This window comes from Harpia harpyja, chromosome 8 (assembly GCF_026419915.1).
Source record: "Harpia harpyja isolate bHarHar1 chromosome 8, bHarHar1 primary haplotype, whole genome shotgun sequence".
Classification (NCBI taxonomy): Eukaryota; Metazoa; Chordata; class Aves; order Accipitriformes; family Accipitridae; genus Harpia; species Harpia harpyja.
This window is the reverse complement of record NC_068947.1, coordinates 18,277,644-18,291,916: the sequence shown is the minus strand read 5'-3', so window position 1 is coordinate 18,291,916 and position 14,273 is coordinate 18,277,644. Positions and strand designations below refer to the sequence as shown.

The window sequence follows — 14,273 nt, the reverse complement described above, 5'->3', positions numbered from 1 at the left end:
GTTTTCCATCTTTCAATCAGTTTCCCTTTGCATTGCCTTCAAGATGCTGCTGGGGAGAACAAGCTGACCTCTGGCTATTTTTAACAGAAGGAAAGACCTTACTGCTACTCTAAGTTGCTTTGGAGGAGATGAATATCTACCAGAGCCTAGAAGTACTGAAACTTCTCTGGTCCTGAACAGAGTAACACACAGCACTTTCTAAGACATCTTCTTAGCTATCTGAGACAGCATTTGTACACATAGATGGCGTCACACAAAAATACTTGTCAGGACCTGAAAACAGCATGCAAGCTACATACACATAGCACTGGACATCCTAGTCTGCCTTTCAGTAGGGATACTAGCTCAACAGTAACACCACACCATTTTCAGCTCTAACACTGGTGTGACTGTTGCTAGCTGAAGGCTATCTCTTCACCACAACTTGCTCTGCAGTATTTTTTTGCCTCACTTGACATGTTATCATCTCTTACACAGCGCAGCACTGAGCTCAATAGCTGGTTGACAAACAAGACCCAGGCGAGGACAAGGTCTGTTAGCGGGACCCTTCCAGCAAATCACCCTCACATCAATGCAGCTCGAGCTTCCAGAAAGCATTCTGGACCACACGACATAAGCTCAGCAAGTCCGTAAGTTATATCAGCAAGAAATCCCTCAGGGTGGTACCTTTACAAAACGTTAGTTTAACATTTTCTAGCACAGAAGCGTCACTAATTACTTTACTGGTCAAGCCTATTAATCGGTGGCACTTCCCAGCACAGGCCTCACGTCGCATCTCCAAGAGTAAGAGCTTTACACTAGTAAAACACATAAGGCCCGTACCACCCCATCACGACCCCCCCCGCAGCCCTCCCGGATGACACACGAGGCGACGGCTGCGGGGCCGAGGCCGGCGCCGCGACCAGCCCTTCCCACCCGGCAACGGCTTCCCCTTGGAGGCATCTACGGCTTCCCGCCCGCGGACCTCCTTCCCCTCAGACAGGCGGCGAACGGCCCGCCCAGCGCCCAAGCCAGCCGCCGCGGCCACCACGGCTCTTCAAGCTGCCCCGGCGGGCGGGGAGGCCGCCGCCGGTGCCGGAGGCGGGCGGCAGGGCCCTGCGCTGCGCCGGGGAACGGCTGCCGGCGGGCTGCCGGCGGCGGCGCGCATGCGCACTGCGCAGCAGTGTGGGCGGCTGCGCGTCGGCGGGGAGCACCGCGTCCAATCAGCGGGCGGGGTGTGTGCGTCGGGGGGGTGGGGGTGGGGGGCAGGGGCGGCGGGCGGGTAATGTTGTTGGGAGTCACCTGACCGCTGGCGCCGCAGTCGGGCCGCAGCCTGTGCCAGGAGCGGCCGAGCTCGGGGGAGCGGGACGAGCAGGGGGGCCGGGCGGGGACGGAGCTGCCCTCCGGCCGACTGGCCTGCGGCGGCAGGCATTGAGGTGAGCCGAGGCGAGCCGAGCCTGAACCGGCCGCCGTTGGGAGCGGGCGCGCGCGTCCCTCCGTCCGGAGCCCGTTGGGCTGAAGGGGTGGGGGAGGTGGGGGGCGAGGGCAGCACCATTCGGGCGGCGGTGGGGGGGTGGCGGAGGCTGAGGCGCGTTCGCAGGGGAGGTGTTAGTCAGCCGGTCCTCTCCTTCTCCCCCCCCCCCCCCCCCCGCGGCCGGCGTAGTGGCCCGTTCCGCCGCGGCGGCGGGGACAGGCGCTGTCGGCCCCCGGGCGAGGGCTGCGAGGGCGGTGGGGGGTCCCGCGGGGGACTGCCGCGGTCGCGGGGGGGGGCCAGGCCGGCACAGGGCGGTGGCGCCCTGCCAGCGCTGGGCACCGGGCGGCGGCCGGCTCCCCCGCCTCGCTGCCGTGCTTCAGGTACTCCCCCCCCCGCCCTTCCCCCGAGGCCTGCGCCCAGCGCCGCCGCGGGGCTGGGCAGTCAGTCGTTACTCAGCGTCTGCTCCCCGGTTTCCGCGGGTGCCTGTGTTCTGTGAGCTCCGGTGACACAGGCGTGACTCTCCCACGCCGCGGTCCCTGGCCCTGTGCGAAAGAGGCAGCTCAGCCCTGCTGGAAATCCGGCGGTAACCCCGCTGCGCTTGGGTGAAACGTGCAACTGGTGCGTTCGGTGTTTGTTACCCTTTGTGGGAGCTGGGGAAGATTTATTTTAGACCGTAAACAACGAGTTCCAGATCCTGTCTGTCTTGTTCTGTACAGTGAGATACTCGGCATGCTTTTGGGCATGCTGAAAATGTAGTAATTCTGAAAGAATCGTCACCTGCTCTTCTGTCAAACTATGTTTACTTCATTTTAGTATGGCGATATAACAGTACTCCCAAATTCATATATAACTGGCCCCCCCTAAATATTTGTTGAATTAAAAAAGGAAAAAGCAAACATTCTAGCAGTAAAGGTAGAGTGAAGATAACTGTATGTACAGTTTCATCATGCGGTAACTTTTGACAGACACATTAATTTGAGGCACTTCAGGAAGGCACTTTCAGTGTGTGAAAAACATTTGACTGTAGTAATGGAATAATTGCAATCCAGGAACACTGTAAATTAAGGTTATATAGCAGTCTGAATACTCTGTTACTAGAGTCAGTTCTTTAATCTTAAATATTATGCCACACTGAAGAGAAAACAAAAGAGTATATTCCTGTCAAACATGGTTAAAAAACAAATTGAAGCAACTAAGATATTCTAAATCTAATTTCGTGGTTTATGAGTTTAACTTTAAAGGTGACTTAAATGGCATATTACTCTTGGACGCCCTAACACATGTGAGTAAGTCTGAGTGTATGCTAGCAAGTAGTGAGGCCCAAAAGTGGCAGATTTGCAGGGAGGAACGGTTGTCGCTGAAAACAGAATATCGACGTTGTATGCTTTTAAGAAGGGCTTCCTTCAAGCTAACTTTACTGAATCCCTTAGTATTCAGACTTCTTCAGATTACTTCCAGAGTAGATTTGCTGGTTTAATTCAGTCTAAAAAAGAACCTGCTCTTGTTGCCTGGGTCCATCTTGTGAAGTGAACAAAAGCACAGTGAGTGGGATGTTTGGGAAGTTTGCTTCGCTAGCGCACTCCTGATTCTAACGAAAATGCTAAAGTGGAGGTTTAACTTGCATCTACTCTATTTTTCAGTGTTTTATACTCAAAAATGCGCAAGATCTTGGTGTCCTAAATATTTATTTGCTTTTAATAGGTTCTAAAGTCCTTATGCTAAGGAAATTTTGAACAGTAATAGATTTATGTTAATACAAGTATTGTCTAGTATTAAAACCCATACCCTTTACCTGATCATTTGGATCAGCTGGCACTCCCATTGGGCATTGAATAGACATGTCTTTGCACATGAGTTGTATGAGTCCCAAAGAACTTTGCCCTATGGTTTAGGGAAGCATAGCTCAACAAGTCTCCTTGTCATGTCATTTCCTCCCCCCCCCCCCGCTTCCCAGTTTTATAAGATGAGAAGAGGTGTTCATGTAAATTCCTCATAGATTTTGTTTTAATCATAGACCTGTCTTTCTCCCTGCACTGGCTATGCTGGTGTGACGGAGAGGAGTGGTAGGTCAGTCAAAGGATTCATGTTTGTGTCTTGAGTGCTGGCATTTTAGTTGTCGCTTAGAATTCGACCACTGAAAGTTTCATGGGGGAGGTTTTAGGGGTAGAAAAAACCTTTGTGATATTTATAGCTTAAATCCTGTTTATATGCAATCCTTAGTTAAACTATAGGTAACATGTTAGTTGATGCAGATGTGGGTAGGAACAAAACCGTAAGTGAGCAAAAAATAACTGCTGAAACAGTGATTAAGTTCTATGAATTCAGCCTAGTATGAACACAGTGGGCATAATGTATGATGACCCACCTGCAGCTTTCCGCGCTCCCTGCCTCCAGTTCAGAGGTTAGCAGTGTGGAGAGGAAAAAAAAAAGTAATAGAAAAGCTCACTTTGCTGTAACAAATTATAGGCTGTATCACAAAAGTAATGCAATCTCCAGCAGTATGCTGTATTTTTCAGTTAAGGCCCTTTTCAGGGTGGAAGGAAGTTTTGTTCTTATTAACTAATATGAAGGGAAACCTTAGTATTTTGTACAAATATGAGTTAGCAGGTCAGAGTAAGGCTCAACTAACCAGTCAGCTACTGAAGCTTTAGAAAGGAGGGGGAAGTGCACCATGAAGGGCAAATCGACTTTAGAAGCATTGATGAAATACAAATAAATTGAGTTTAATCATTAGACATACATTGGAGAGCGGAAGAGGTAGCCTAGGGCATCAGTCACTCAAAATACTTTTAAATGAGAGCCTGCTTCTTAAAGAATATTCAGTTAATCTTCAGAATCATGTTGAGATAATTTGTTTGTGAATGATTTCATTTGAACTGTCAAGATAATGTTTGTAGGTGTTTGTTTGGATTCCAGTCTTGGCCCCATTGACTAATACCTTGATAAATAAATAGATAGTGTTTACTATCCCTGTTTACATTTCTTTTGAGATCAGTATTTTGTATGGTACCTTCCCAAAAATACTTATTTACAGCTCAGCTCATAAGGCCATGTCTTTTAACATTGTATGTCAGATCGCAAATGGTCTACAGTTTCCTGATGGGAAAACTGAAACACAGCTTTATGTGATTTGGTAGAGGTCTTTACTAGAATTACCATTCAAAGTCTGGTCTTCTGCATCTTTGTTTCCTTATTATATAAATATTGCCAGTTCTGATGAACCTATGCTTTTCTGTTTTCATAGAAATGTCTGAAATTCTTTCTGATTTATGTCTAAAATATTCGTAGAATTTTGTTTCAGTTTCACATACTGTGAAGAACACTTGTGGAAACAAATCGGAGTTAAAAAGGTAATACCAGAGACAAGATTATGAATATAATTTCCAAAAAGTATTTCCTTTGACTTGCCAATATATTTGCTTCCCTATTCTTTCAGGTTGTTTCTTGTGTCCTTCTAAGTTAGGGTAGGACATACTAGAACCACAGATGGTTAATTTAGTATTCATTATAAATATTTTGACATACATACTTGTGAATGGATTCTGACAGTCATTAAAACAAAATTCATGTGGTTTGTTTAACTGTGGCAAGGAGAAGAATGTGTAGCTATAAATGCAAAGGTATTTGTCCTTTAAGTAAAGGCAAGAGTTGACAGTAGATGTTAGTTGTGCATGCTTTACGTTATGCCAGTTTACCCCTTATCCTAAGTGAATATTTTGTTATCTAATCTAGTTCTTATAAAAAAAAAAAAAATCAAGTCAGTTTCTACTAGTATTTTTGGGGGTGTTGTGTTTGGGGGGGGGGGGTGTTTTGGTTTTTTTTGTTTGTTTGTTTTTTTAGGTGAACCATGTCTTTAGGAAGTCCATGCATTGTTGTTATCTTCCCAGAGTAACTCTGTTTGAATACCAGCAGAATTGAAGGATTGTAAGTGATGGGATTTTGCTGCAAAGGAGTCTCTGAAACCTCTTCAGTCCTATTTCATTTTTTAGCAGTGAAACAAACCAAATCCCACAACATTATTTTTATCCCTGATCCAAAAATTAAACAATTAGTGTTGTGTAAAATAATGGCAAACTGCAAAGTAGTATTATTTTTTTCTGGCTTTGATATGGACTGAGGGAAACTACTCAAACCTCTGCTCTGTGGAAAATTTCTATGGTTACGTGGTATCAATCCTTTGCTTTTTTTCTTTGAAATCCCAGCTTCTGGAGTCCTGTGACTACTATGAATCTCAGGTTCCATTCCCACCATCCCCACACCCCGAGTTCTCATATAGCTTGCAAATACTAAAAAAGTGAATATTCAGGCTTAAAACCTGGAAAACAAATTAAGACTCTCAGCGCAGACTTAAAACTTGCCAGACTTCCCGTGATTCTTTTTAATTCTCGCTTGTGACTTGACAAGAGTCCAAATGCTGTGGTAAGAATTATGTTGCAGAAATACAACCTAGTAATGCCTAGTAAAGCCCTTTCTTGGAGTTACAAAACTCAGCATAGGGAGTTTTTCACTTCCATCATTCCCATCAGAAGATTGCTTCTAAATCTGAATCTTCTGGTCATTCTAAGTTTTCCTCTATGTTTCAGGTTCTTCTTATTTTTGGCCGTATACTTACTTCTAGTCTCACAGTATGATGTGGACTAAGCAGCTTTCTCCGCTATGTTTTTTTGGCTGATGTTTATGCAGAGAACAAGTAGTTCTCCTCTCAGAATACTAGGTATTCTCTGAGCCACCACAGGGAGAGGAAAAAAAAAAAAAACAAAAAAAACCCCCCAAAACAAAAAAAAGCTCATTTAAAAAGCTTATTTATGTAATTAAGCTGTGAACAGTATCATCCAGGCGTTTAGACTAGTAAATAATATAATTTACAATTTTAATTATGAATGTACTAATCATCTGAAGATGAGACCTACCTTTTTTTAGAGGAGAAAGCATTGCTCTTATGGAGCAAAGCTTGCTTTTTGCTTTTTTTAAATCACTTTTTTCTTTTAGAGTCTTCTTGAACTAAAGATGGAGAAGCAATAAACATGAACACTAAAATGCTTGTTCATTCCTTGTCAGCATAACATGAATCAGCAGCTATTAACTGCTGTAGGCATTCATCTGTAATGTAACTTTATTTCCTTAAAAGGAGAGGTAGCTGGGGGCAAGGACATAGATATAAAACTTTAGAAAAAAGCCTTTGCAGTGTATTTTGAATAAACTGTTTTGTATCCAGACTGTTTTGTTTTAGCAGTAGTAAATGACAGTTGTCCCTTTGTACTTTACGTCTGTGAATGACAGAATTTTTTTATAGGATAAAGTAAATGTCCACCCTAAGGGAACTGATGAAGATAAGTGACCTGCTGGAAGTTGCTCAGTAGATCAACGTAGGAGTCAGGAAGGGTACCCAGAGTTTGTTTTCTCCAGGCTATTTTTGGGGGGGTCTACAATGCCTTTTTTGCAACTGTTCAGGAATTTAAAGTGTTCTGAGAGTATAAATATGTTACAAGCATGGTGGTAGCCGAGCAGACCTTTATTGTCTGCTAGGTGATAAATTAATCTTACTAGTTTTATCATGATGGTGATCACAACTGAAATTGCATCTGGATGTCCAAGTTCAACCAGCTCAGGTAGCAGTGACAGCAAAGGTGTCCCTCCCGCCTGGGTTCTGCAGCTACTGAAGGGGAGCTTCACTCTGTGCTTTCTCTTATTTCAAGAACTTTGCCCATGTACAAGTGAGAGTTACTGTGATTACTACAGAGGATTGATACGCAGTATGGTATTGGCAGATGGTTGTTCACTAAGTAAGTAAAGACTAAGGAACAGGGTTTTGTTTAGTTTTTAGTAAATTGGGTAACTTTTGGGCTGGATCATTTAGAGGAAATTTGTGGTAGCTGAAGGTCAGAAAAAAAACCCCGTATGTGTAGACTGAGTTGATTGTGATGGTAGAGCCACGTAATTGATATCTGAGTCTGGGGATAAAAGATTTGGTCTTCTTTTTAGGAATATCTGAAATGGATTTATTGACTGATGGAAAATAAGTAAGAGGCTGTTGGTCTTGAAAAGAAAGCACTAACTTGATAGGATATAACTCCTGTAGCTCATGTATTTTTGCTTGGCTCTTGCTAGTACCATTGCTGTATTAGTAGAGCTTAAGACAGAAGAACCACAGGTCATTTTTGGTTTGTTGGTTTGTTGTCCTACTTGCTATTAAGTGTATTACAGGTGATGGTAACAAAGTACAGTCATGTGTTTTATTTGACAGTGAGTCTTTCACAGGCAATCATTATATTTGGATGCCAGACTTGATTGAATCCGAATGCCTGTGGATTCCCATTGTATCTTGGTGACCATTAGATACTGGATTTTCTTTTCCAGGTCCTTAGATTTGGTAAATCAGCTATGTGTTTTCTGAAAGTGCAAACCTTCAAAGTAGTAAAGGCATGACCATTATTGATTTCCATGGATTTCTGTGCTCTGATTTAGTATTTTTAAGGACACTTGAAACAGTCAAACTCAAAATGTTCAAAAAGCATTTTGGTAAACATGTACACAAATCATAGGTGTATCATAATGTAAATAGAAGCATAAATGACAGTGATTTGCACTCTCAAACCTGTATCTCAGTTTTAAGGGCCATTTTAGTATTCTTTGGCTTAAAGAGTCTCAGAGCCTATGGAGCTCATTTTTGTGACTCATTCGTTCTTTCTAGTTGTGAATCTTCTTGTAACGCCACCAGCAGAGCTTTCCAGCATCAGCTGGTCCAATGTTTGAAACAGTCTCTTTAGCTGTAAAGCATACCTCTTTGTGTGTTGAAATCTCACCCTTTTCATTTTTTGTGGTGTTTGAGTATAAACTAAAGGACACTGAATTTACTTCTGTGTTAGCCATCTTATTGTTGTTCTGTGGTAAAGTTCCTGGCAGCTGTCATAGGCAGACAGAGACACCTCCAGCTGTTATTTTTGTCATCTTTGTTCAGAAAGAATGATGCAAGTATGCAATAAACCAGCTGTAAGTGTACAGAATTGGTGTTATCTAACTGTTTTTCTAAGTTACTGAAAAACTTAGTTGTAAACTATATGGCATTTTGGGGAATTTTCTAACATTGATGCAAAATGCAAGATGCTCTGTTTAAATCTTCATTTAAAGCCTAAAGAAGTTCTTACTATTAATTCACTGCATTGAATAATAATGTTTTATTTATTTAGTCAGTTTGGTTGATTTTTATGATCCTGTATATTTGGCATTCATTATTAATAAAGTATTTTGGACAGAACATTTGTGTTTTAGTAATCCTCTACAGAAAAGCTGGAATTCTTTGGTAGCTATTCAGTGGGCATCTGGATAAGTGGCAGTGATTTGGGATAATTGCTGCTGATGTTAATATTTGCAGTGAGCTGATGGGTGGTACAGTCACTTTATTGTTCTAAGGTTTTGAATGTTGTCTTAGCATCTGCATCTTATTGCTGTTGCTTCTGGTTAGCCATATAACTTTCCCCTTTGAATGGGATTTATGTTTGTTATCAGTTTTTTGAAACCACAAAGGACTTCATCATTATGGCAAATTGTGAAGTTTGGGCTCAACAACACTAAAAAAGGCAAATACTCTTATTGAGTGTTCTATGTCAGTATACATACACTGTGTGTCTTGCTGCCCTTTGCATAATGGGGAAAATTACTCCTCAGCATTAAATACTTGAGAAAGTGGTACTGTGTCAAATCCTGACTTTTAGGACTAGTTTGCTAGGAAGACCTATTGTAAAAGGCATTTACTGGTTTTATTGTTACTATTTTAATATATATGTGTGTATATATTATATAAAAATTATGTATTACTTATATATAAATACAGAAATAATGTATTATATATTATTGAAAACTATATATCTTCTTTGTGAAATGCAATACAAAACTCTTTCCAGGAATGTGTAATTGTCTGAATTTTCAGAGACATACTTAAACATCAAGAAGTTCTTTTGCCCTGTCATAAATGTATGGAGGTAAGCTGGTTTCTGTGCATGCTTTTGTCAGCTTCAGTGACAACTTGATGCTTTAAAGCTTCCTTCACCTCTCGTATAACACTCTTCTTGACCACAGGATGTTGAGTGCAGACTTTACACATTGCGGTGGTGCTGCTGTGCATGAAAGTTAATCTACCTTGTGCCAGATTTATATGTGTGTGGATGAGAAATACATCACACTATTATGAATTTTATCCTGGTAGTATGTTCCTACTCTTACACTATCTATTCCAAGGTAATATTATCTATTATTATTGTCCTTCCATAACTTAGCAACAACAGTTCCTTATAGCTTTACCTGGTCTTAGTCATAATGATTATCATCTTTGGAATATATACTTTTTTTTTTTTTTTTTTAGAAAAGTATCAAATGGGGAGACTTTGTGGTTTACCTAAAGATCTGCGCCAAGTGACTCTTTAAAACAGAGATTGTGGGGGAAGGAAGTAGACGATCGTTTAACTACTTTTATTCTTCAGTCAGCTAGGAGTTAGGGTGGTAGTTGCTACCAGTTGTAAGCAATCAGATGAGCAAACCTGCAGTCTAATTTTAAAGTACCTTACACTTGCTATACTTCGCAATTACCTCCCTGTTAATAATATAAGCTAATGAATAACTTGAAATGCATGAGAAGAATGAGCCTTGGATGAGATCTGTATTTGCCAATGAGTCTTGATAGGCAGCTTGCTCTTATCTCTACACTGTGTACTTAAACAAATGTATATTCCTTTTTTAAATGTTGTTGCAGTGCTAATTTTCATTAAGATAATAAGTATTTTATATGTTCTTAGAAAATAAATATATATATTTAGTCAATTAAAAGTAGAGATGTCTAAATTTACTGAAGATACGGTAATTTTACAGGTAACTTAAGCATAGTTTTCCTATTGAATTGTATGCTAGTAGGGAGAAAAAACAAAAGGAGTTACTTCACTTTGATAAAGCAGAATAAAGTTTTATAGCCACTATTTAGGAGAAAATATTTTTACCCTTAGGCAAAACATTTTTTTATCTCGAAATCACCGTCCAATAAAGAATGGAAACTTCATAGTAGCATGCTTCTTTGAAAACAAAGTAGAACTTGATTCATTCAGCTGCAAATGTTCCTCTATGTAGTTTTTATAGCAGCTTGTGTGTTTATATACATTCTCTCCTTTTTTCTTTTTTTTTTTTTTTTCTCCTCAAGACTATGAGGTTATTGGGTGTGCAGATTTTCAGGTGAGAGGAATTTGAGGAATGCTCTTGTACTGACAGTACGAGTTTTCTTCCACTAACTGAGGATTTGTAGTTAGTGAGCTTTCATGTTGTTTCTTCTTTAATCCTTTCAACCTGCATTGTAAGGACTATTTTAAGTTTTGGAAGATCTTTTTGGACTCTCCTTATTTTTTATGGTAACTGCTGTATCAAATATCTTAATATTCTCACACGTTTTTGTTTCTTGGCGTCTTTTGCATTCAGTCACATGGTTGGTTGTTGACACTGAATTAGTGAACAGTGATTTAAATATACAGTCATCTGCTGACTTCTGGAATACTTTTACAAGTTATCTGTGCCTGCTTTTAGTTTTCCTTACTTAAATGTTAATTTTGAAATAAAAATAGCATGGTAGAATAGGAGTTTTAGTCTGGTTTCCAAGGAAATAATTTGTGTTATTGTTCGTAGTGTCCATTTTCCTTCTTTTCAGTAACTTGTTGCTGCTTTTATTTGAATTGTCTGAGAGGGGAGAAAAAAAATCTGATAGACTGTATTTGTAGAAGATTAAATTATGTGCAATGGACACCTGCACTGGGAGGAAGAAAGCCTAGAAAGGCCTGTCCTTGTAGGACAGTTACAGCATGAGCTTGTAAGTTATAAATCTTCTGTAAAAAGCACCATTGAATTGTTTTCTCCACTTCACACCTCTTCACTATTTGTCCATCCATAAACAAAATTAATTTTAAGAATTTTTGAGTGCTGCAGGAGAATAGTTAAAGTAGAAGAAAAACAGTTCACAGAAGAGATGTACTTTTTCTTTTTGGTACAACAGTAGGTCTTGTTATTGTGGATATGTAAATTACAGATTTACTTATGGACAAGTGTATTTTGTACTCACATATCGCTGTGGAAAATCTAGTTGGCTGTCATGACAATACCGTCATAAATGTGGTGCCATGCCTTTATTACACAACTGGAAAACAGAATTAAGACATTCACAAGTTTGACCTCTGTTAGTACTTCCCGAAAGTGTTACAGCTTTTTACAGTGGTTACATTTTGCCTTTCCTGTTTGATGCTTTTTGTTTTCACAGAATTTTCAGTCTTCTGTTTCTTTTCCTTTTGATTTCTCTCTTTATCCTGTATGACAATAATGAGATTTTACAAAGACGACTGAGATAAATTTAGTGTTTGAGTGTGGTGGTTGGTTGGCTTGTTTGTTTGTTTGGGTTTTTTAAAGGTTCTTTTAAATTTTGAAATGCTTAATGAAATGCTGCATTTTATATTTTGGATACCTCAAAAAAGCCTTCATCCTGCTTAAAAATACTGGGGATATAACTTGGCTGATGAAATCTTCACATTAGAAAGTACAACATTCTGTCAGAATAAAGTGTTAAATTGAGTTATGCTTAGATTAAATATTTTCACTTCTCAAGAAACAGAAGGTAGTGTTTCAGTGTTGAAACCTGATTTTTTTTTTTTTTTTTTTTTGGCAGCAGCAACATTGGAAGCTTACTATCAGTGCTTCAAGTAGGCTGCACGCTGTTTTGAAAGCATGTTGTATGCCTTGTGGGGATCAAATGAAAAGGAGGGTTGACTGTCCTCTGCTTCTCTGTATCTATATATATAAACAAACTACTGTTCCTTTTAGCCTTCCATGCTATGAAAATGTAATGGGCTGAATTGGATATTGGAACTGATTGTTTTGTAAGGGAATACCCAAGAGCAGCTTACGTGATACATGGGTTGTCAGTCTGAGGGTTGGGAGAACTTTGGACTTCAAAAGAAGAAAGAAAAAAGAACCTTTAAAGGCCTGTCTGTAACTATAGCCTCCCTCATGAGTTTTGCCTAGGTGTTCACCCCAAAACATGTAGTTATCTTTAATACTTCCCTATGTTCCCCACCACTGTGGATTTAGTTTTCCATTTTGTCCTCTGTTCCATTTTGATGGGTTTTTTTGTTAAACCTTCTGGTAACAAATACAGAGTCATACTTTGTTAAACTATGCGTGCTGTAATATCTGAGGAATATGATAAGGATATAGAGCAAACAGGAATACATGATTAATATTGCACTGCTTACTTCTCATAAGCTATTACAAGAATAGAATTTCATGAATAGCTGTTTCACAGGGAATTATTTCATAATTTCCATTTAAACTGATTGCAAATGAAATATTTCCTAAGTAAACAAATCTCTGTAGTCTTGCCACTAGGTATATGAAAATGTTTAAACTTGTTTTTTGCTTCCAAAAATAAGCCCTTTAGAGTTAGCAGCTTATGGTATAGCTATTGCTTACTGGGGAAAACTCTGATTTGTGTAACATTTTTTTCCTTCAGAACTTTTATTTTCACACAACAAAATCTTGTATACTTAAGCAAATGCCCCCAAACAGACTTATAACTTGGCAAAGACAAAGAAAGCAATCTGTATGTTTTGTTGAAAAGTTGACTGTGAAGTTGCGTGTACAGTGTTCCATGAGGGAGTGGGAAGGGCAGATAATGCTGATGCTCTGCACTTCACCGAAGTCCAGACTGGTACTGTGCCACTACTGCCAGTGGAAACGTGGATCTTTTTCTTCTCTCTTTCTGTTGAAAAGAACACTAAAAATGCCTGTATGCCATGAAAATAACTTCAGTAGTGAGCACCCAGGAGTATAGCTGGCAGGGTGGCTGTTTTTTCCCCCCGCTGTGTTTAAAAATGGCCATGCTCTCCTCCCTCCCCATGTTGTGAAAGTTTCCCATATTTGAAAACTGAAGATTTGCATTGGCTACAGTTTTATTGTTGTTGGGAGCTGGCATATCATAACAATCTGTGTTGAGCAATATAATGATTGGGTAGTCCTGTGTCAGCTGAAGTGAATCCCAGCAACTGTGTTCAGTTACAGTAACTCTTGGGTAGAATAGTCCAGTGTAATCTAAATGCTTGGTTTGTTAAGGTAACACTTTCCATAGTAATATCATATTTTCCTTGCAGGACAGTTCCAAATCTGATTATGTGGTTTCTTGATGGAGCTTCAGATGCGAGGACACTTCTTATTAGGCTTTTTTTTTCCCTAAACTGAAAGAAAGGCTCAATCCAAAGAAGATAAGAATTTAGAAATACAGTGTAAAGATCAGACTTGGAAACGCTCTTAAACTTTGCACTGTCTAGGAGAGCTGACTTCTCCCTAGTGCGCTTTTTTTTTTTTTTTTTTTGCAAATACTAGAAGTTCAGGAATAGCTTCAGGACAGTTATACATGAGCTTATTTCAAGGCTTTAGATATCATATAACTTCTGCTGTTGTTTACTATCCAATAAATACTGTTATTCAGAACTTTGATGCTCTGTCACAAAAGGGATTCCATTGCCAGGTGACCTGTATCATAGTGATCTATTAGGAAAGCAAACTTCTACCAAGCATGACAAGTCAAATAGTGATGAGCAGGAGCGTGGGAAAAAAAAGGCTGCATTAGAGAATTAAGGCAGGTGGAAAATAGGAAAACTAATCTGCTTTAAAACCAAAAAACCCCACCAACCTACTAGAGAGAAAATGAGAGTGTTTTACCAATGCCTGATGGGTTTAGCAGGCAAACTACTTTTGAAAGAAGATAAAATGCAAATATTTTTGTACTGGATGAATCAGTAAA

The 14,273-nt window shown here is 40.0% G+C and overlaps 1 protein-coding gene across 6 annotated transcripts in view; it reads left to right on the top strand.

The window, feature by feature from the left end:
• Window positions 1–1,275: 1,275 nt before the first annotated feature.
• Window positions 1,276–14,273, top strand: part of BACH1 (BTB domain and CNC homolog 1) — a 31,398-nt gene continuing 18,400 nt past the window's right edge. For 5 of the 6 annotated variants that reach the window (XR_008236396.1, XM_052795045.1, XM_052795049.1 and 2 more), the window contains exon 1: window positions 1,276–1,415. The gene's annotated coding sequence lies outside the window, so the exon portion shown is untranslated. Of the gene's footprint in view, window positions 1,416–9,553; window positions 9,689–14,273 lie in introns of those variants that run through there. The other variant, XM_052795046.1, reaches the window with a different exon arrangement.